Below are 6,048 nucleotides of genomic sequence, written 5' to 3'. Positions count from 1 at the left end.
ATAGCAACCAAGTTGGCACAGGAGGCACCATCAGCACCTGGCCCATGCCCCTCTGCCTACCCTAGAGTTCCCAAACATAGCCTTGGCTGCCTGCATCTCTGTGGCTGAGGGTGTTCTCTGGTCACAGGGGTGTGCTTGGTCCACACACCTGGTAGGTGGGGGGTTCTGAGGCACTAACACCCTAAGAGCAACCCATAGATAATGGATAAACACCCAGGTTCCTCACCCCACAGTGGGGCAGCTCTGAGGTGTGCTCCATGTACTCCTGCAGAGGCTCCTGGGGGATCAAGCCTGGTTGCCCTCGGTGAAGACCTGCCCATCTTCCCACTAGAATGAATTTACCCCCCTTCCTGTCTCACTTCTCGTTCCTGACCCCTGACTCCTGGGTCATCACCAAATAAATTACTTCAATCAAATCTGTGTATTGGGGTCTGCTTTGGGGGAATGCAATCTAATTATTGGGCAACACTATTATTGTCCCTCTTTGATGGATGGGGTAGCTAGGTTTGGGGACGTATTAGTCTGTTTTCACACTGCTATAAAGAACTGCCCGAGACTGGATAATTTATAAAGGAAAGAGGTTTAATTGACTCACAGTTCCAAATGGCTGGGGAGGCCACAGGAAACTTACAATCATGGCAGAAGGTGAAGGGGAAGCAGGCACCTTCTTCACAAGGCAGCAGTAGAGAGAAGAGCAAAGGGGGAACTTCCAAACATGTATAAAACCATCAGATCTTGTGAGAACTCACTCACTATCAGGAGAACAGCATGGGAGAAACTGCCCCCATGATCCAATCACCCCCCTCCCTCGACACGTGGGGATTACAATTTGAGATAAGATTTGGGTGGGGACACAGAGCCAAACCATATCAGATTTTAGGATCCACCCCAATTGTGGCAGTGATGGGTGGTGGTGGAGCTGGAAGCCATGTCTGACTCCCACTCCTGTGCTTCTCCCATTCTGCCACATGGGAAAGTCTGTGCCACTGCAACCATTCCTGTCCTCAGCAACATGACTGGATTGGAGGACTTGTCACAGCAGGGTACTGTCATCATCATTGCTAAGTAACCATGACAAGCAAGAATCACCCCAGCACGTGACTCAATAATGCCTCACAGATCATAAAGCCCCTTCCCACCCACTGTTTCCTCTGAGCCTCACACCACCCTGTGAGATGGGCAGGGGAATTTCTTTACTGCCATTCTGCCTATGGGGACACAGAGATCTTGGAATGTTAAGTGACTTCTCTGAGGCTACATGGCTAGGAAGTGGCAAAACCAGGAAGGAACTGGAGCTAATGTCTGCATTTACATCATGATTGGCCCAAGACTCCAGCACCCTCAACCCCCAAGCTTTCTACGTGGTATTGGCATGACAGCTCACAGCTGGATAAACCAATCCTGGAGGAAATTCTGCCATGAACAGGGAGCCTCACCCCCTCAACAGTGATGAATGACTTTCATAAACATGAGTAGTTTCTGAGAAGGTGTCCTCTTGCCTGGGGTCCTACTTCAGATGGCCAAGTCAGAAGGACATAACCCCGCTGCCGGGAAATCCAGGCCAGGTCAGATTCCATAGCATGCTTCAAAATGTGAGAGCCCCAGTCTGCTAGCGTGGTCCACTCAGAGATAGAGGGAGCCGCAGCCTCTGAGTAGATCCTGACCCAGCATTCCATGGCAGTATCCTTTGGAAAGAAACTTTCACCAGACCTGATGGGAACCTCTCCTCAAGGGCTGCTAAGTCAGGAAATGGGGTATGCAGGGTCTGGAAGGTGGAAGCTGGCCACATCTCCCAAATGAGCAGGTCCAAGGCACTTATTCATACATCAGGAAAACCAGGGTCCAGAGATGGTGAGTGACTCAAACAAGGTCCATCCCTTCATGAACTAGAGGAAGCCATGGCTCAGACCCACAAGTCCCAGCTCTCTGCCCACTTCCTTTTCCTCTTCACCATTTTACATTTGATACGAAATTTGTTATTTCTCATGTTTGAGCCTGCTTTGTCTCCACAGCCCTCATCCGCCCTATGAGCATGATAGAGAAAAATTATTCTCTGTTTCCTAGGAGAGAAATCCAAGGCTTGGAGCCGCTTGGATGGTCACCCAGGGCCATCAGCATCTACTAGCCAGGAGGAGGCTGGGACATTCAGGAGACAATGGAGAGAAGGAAACAGAAGCAAGAGGGCTGGGGCTCCCAGCAGTCTAATTACAGGGTCCCAAGGCCCAGCAGTCTTTCAGGGAGAAAAATCTGTTGGACAAATCAGCTGCACAGTGTTAACCTTCCAGAGACTGAACTCTCTCCCCATTTCCAGGAATCTAATCTTTGATGTATCTTTGAATAACTTTAAAAAAATGAATCCTGAATAATCTTAGATGATTGTAAGGATCTGGGTATATCACCACCTCTCCCCACATCCCCTGCCCGCCTCACTTCCACACCTCCCTGTGGAGGTACATGCTTTAGGGGACTCAAAGTGGAAAGCTGTCAAAGGATTTCATTAACTGAAATATGATGGTAACTTCTCAGGTCTTTCTGGGTGTGGTGGCTCACACCTGTAATCCCAGCACTTTGGGAGGCCAAGGTGGGTGGATCACCTGAGGTCAGGAGTTCAAGACCAGCCTGGGCAACATGATGAAAGCCCATCTCTACTAAAAATACAAAATTAGCTGGGCGTGGTGGTGCATGCCTGTATTCCCAGCTGTCTGGGAGGCTGAGGCAGGAGAATCACCCGAACCCAGGACACGGAGGCTGCAGTGAGCTGAAATCCCGCCATTGCACTCTAGCCTGGGCACAAAAGGGAAACTCCATCTCAAAAAAAAAAAAAAAATTTCTCGGGTCTCTTCCCAATTCCATCTCTCTCTCCTACCACGCGACTACAGGGTAATTGCAGCATTCATAAAGCTCCTGAATTCACCCAAGGAGACCATGTTCAATGTTTTTGATAGTTCGAGGTTTTCAGCCGGCAAGTGAGCAGATTGGCTTTGGGTCTTCTCAGAGTCCTGGGGTCCTCAAATAGAAAGCAAGGCCTGACAAGGTCTGGGACAAAGATTGGGGGTGTGGGAGAACATGGAAGCTTTGCTCTCCTAATTGCCAAGCCAGCGTTTTCCACACCTCCTGTTAGTCCTTCATTTAGTCTTTCAAAAAGTGTGGGAGGATGCCCCCACAAGCTTGCCCCAGTGGCTGTCTACTGTGCAGGAGCTCCTAAGTGGGAGGAAATTGGAGGTGAGCACAGAGCAATGGGGTGGGCCATTGTGGGGTGCAGATGTCCACCTCTCCATGGGGCACAGAGGAAGACACAGCTGAGTCCTCCTGGGTGGGGAGGTGAGGTTAGGAAGGCTACACAGAGGAGGTGATTTGAGCTGAGGACTGTCACTTATCTGTGGGGATGGAAGACCACAATCTCATCCTGCCATCTCCTGCCACAAGAAAAAGTGCCAGTTGAAGAAGATGGGGAAAGGTGTTCAAGGCTAGGGGGATGTGAGGGTGATCTGGCTGTGATATCTGTCACCCCATTGATTGCCAAAGTTGATTCGGCTGATCTGGCTTGCTAGGCAGGTGTCCCCTTCCTCCCTCATCACTCCATATGCGTCCCTTCCAAAGCTGCACTCATGATCATCCCTGATAGAGGAGGACTGGTCTTCAGCCAAGGGTATATGAGTAGCTGTGCACCCCTGCTAGGGCCTCCAAACAAGCTCTCAAGGTATTGAAGGCTGAGGGAACCTAGTGAGCAAAGACATAAAGGCACATGCTTGTTGGGGCCTAGAATGTTCTAGAGTGCTAGAAATTGGAACATTCTAGGGCTCTAGAGCTTAGAATATTAAGAAAAGTTTGGTGAGGGAGGAGACAGAGATGATGGGAAGAAGCAGGTGGTCCCTCAAGAGAACTTGGATGCCTGCCAACTGTGGCTGGTGTGAATGTGTGAATGGGGTGGCAGATGGGGAAGGGTGGGGGAGAAGAAAGGGACACAGGAGAGACTGAGGCACCCAGGATGGCCAAGGTGTGTGGGGCAGCTGTTATGTACCAGCACTGTTCTGGGTATTCTCTATATACACTCTCACCCAGTCCTCCCAGGGTCCCCCAATGTCCCCTTTAAAAGATGGGGACGCTGGGGCATGGAGCAGATCATGAATGCACCCAGGATGCCATAGCTCAGAGCTCACAACTGAGCTAAAGAGGGGCCAGATGCCCTGCAGGCTGTCACCTCAGGCCCACCCTGCCCTTCAGCCCAGCCCAGTTTTGACCCAGCCCAGAATGAACAGCTCCTTACTTGCTTCCCAAACTCCCATCAACATCTGACAACAACAACAGCAAGAGGAGGGCCCAGAGGATCTGCTGCATGCTGCGGGCGTCGCCAAGTTCTTAATGTTACCCAGCTGTGCAGAGAGATTGGCCGGGGGCCTGGCCTGGGCAACCAGCGGCGCCATGATTCACATGGGCTGAACAGTACCGAGTGAGTCACCGGCGTCCCGCAGCCAAGCCAGCCACTGGACTGTGAGCTGCATGTGGGCACGGAGCGTGCTCTCTGGATGCCTGGCCTGCAGTGGGTTCTTGGTGCTACTGTTGCTGGGCTCCCTCAGCCTGTTCCATTGCATCTGCTTGCTTTGACCACTGGGCCTTTCTGCCCTCCGAGAGCTTCCCACTCTGAGTGTGCTTGCTGTATCCTCTCTGGACAGCTCTGAGTGGCAAGTGGCAGGCACAACTGTGTCCAGGAACTCAAGGTTGCTTCCAAGGAAGTAAAGTCAGGCAAAGCCACCCAGGAAGTTGGATCCTCAAGATAATTTATTTACCCAGAACTCTGGGACACCAGGGCCTAGCTAATGAAGCTATCTTCTTTAGTGAGATGGGCTCCAGGGTAACCAGGCAAAGGGAACCTAGCCCCCACCTCCCTACCCCCACATACCCGACAGCCTCTCCTTCACTGCAGTAGCCTGCTGGCCTCTGGGATGTTTTGCACGTCACTTAAAGTGGGGCCCCAGTAGCCTTTCCCTGGGTTCCCGTCTGCACAGAGAGACAGGGAGAGATGCACCAGGGGAGAAAAGGGGAAAATAATCCCAGTCCAGGCACTAAACCAAGATGGACCCTGCTCAGCCACAAAGAGCCGCTCTGCAGATCCGTGCTCCAGGGCATGGACCTATCAAGGCCCAGCCCTCAGTCCCTGGCTCTGCAGCCTGCTGGGCTCAGAGGCCTAGGGAAGCCTGAGGAGGGCCTGGGGCATTGAGAGCTCAAGAATAGCTGAGAATGGTGAAGCTGGCACTTGCACTGACTGTTAGAGGGTAATAGGAGTTTGCTTTTGTGGGGGTGGGGGCGGGGATGTGGGGAGGGCATATGCAGAGGCTGGTGGGTAGGCAGCAGTAAGCATTCTGTTGTGCAGGTAAGGACAGAGGGCATCTAGACTCTGGGACAGGGTGGAAGCTCAGTGGCCTTAGGCACAGGGTGATACCACGTACAGTCTCAGCATCAAGGCATGAAGGTCTTCCTTAGCGTGGGCCACCAGGCAGGAAGAAGCCCAACTAGGCGGGCCAAGGAGTGGGAGGTGTGACATGGCTGCAGACCCAGATCCCAGGGAGTGCCTAGAGAGAGCCCTTTGTGCAATCCCAGCCCTCTTCCTCCTTGTCTGGTAGCAGCCCCTGTCTCTCTGCTCACAGAGGTGCGTGTGAGATCTCCTGGCTGCCTGGTGCCTCATCTCTTAGACCACTGTCCTTGGCCCAAGGGGGAGCTCGTACCCCAGGTGAGCCAACCTCATCCTTTCAAAGGATTTTCCAGAGGGGAGCAGGAGACAGAAGACCCTTTCCTCTTGAGTCAGACATGGCTCCAGGGGCATGTCTCCCCAGTTAACTGTAGCAGAAGAAAACTAAGCCACAGTGTGCAAAGAGAAGCAGGTACCCTTGTGGAGAAAATGTCACTCTGTGTTTCTGGCTGAGCTGGCTCTTCTGCAATGTCCGCGCTCCTTTTCCATCTTTGAGGACTTGAGCCAATAGACGTTCCTCCTGGACTTAAGCTGGTTACATTTGTCTTCTGACATCTGCAACCGAAGACACACAACAACCC

At 52.2% G+C, this 6,048-nt stretch overlaps 1 long non-coding RNA gene across 1 annotated transcript; it reads left to right on the top strand.

The window, feature by feature from the left end:
- Positions 1-1,172: 1,172 nt before the first annotated feature.
- On the top strand, positions 1,173-2,371 carry LOC131381753 (uncharacterized). Its single transcript, XR_009210664.1, has 2 exons — positions 1,173-1,851; positions 2,065-2,371. It is a non-coding gene; the product is annotated as an uncharacterized LOC131381753 (long non-coding RNA).
- The last annotated feature ends 3,677 nt before the right edge of the window (positions 2,372-6,048 follow it).

The sequence above is a fragment of the Hylobates moloch genome, unplaced genomic scaffold, assembly GCF_009828535.3.
Source record: "Hylobates moloch isolate HMO894 unplaced genomic scaffold, HMol_V3 SCAFFOLD_17, whole genome shotgun sequence".
NCBI lineage: Eukaryota > Metazoa > Chordata > Mammalia > Primates > Hylobatidae > Hylobates > Hylobates moloch.
The sequence above is the reverse complement of the archived record's forward strand: the minus strand, read 5'-3'. Positions and strand labels throughout refer to the sequence as shown.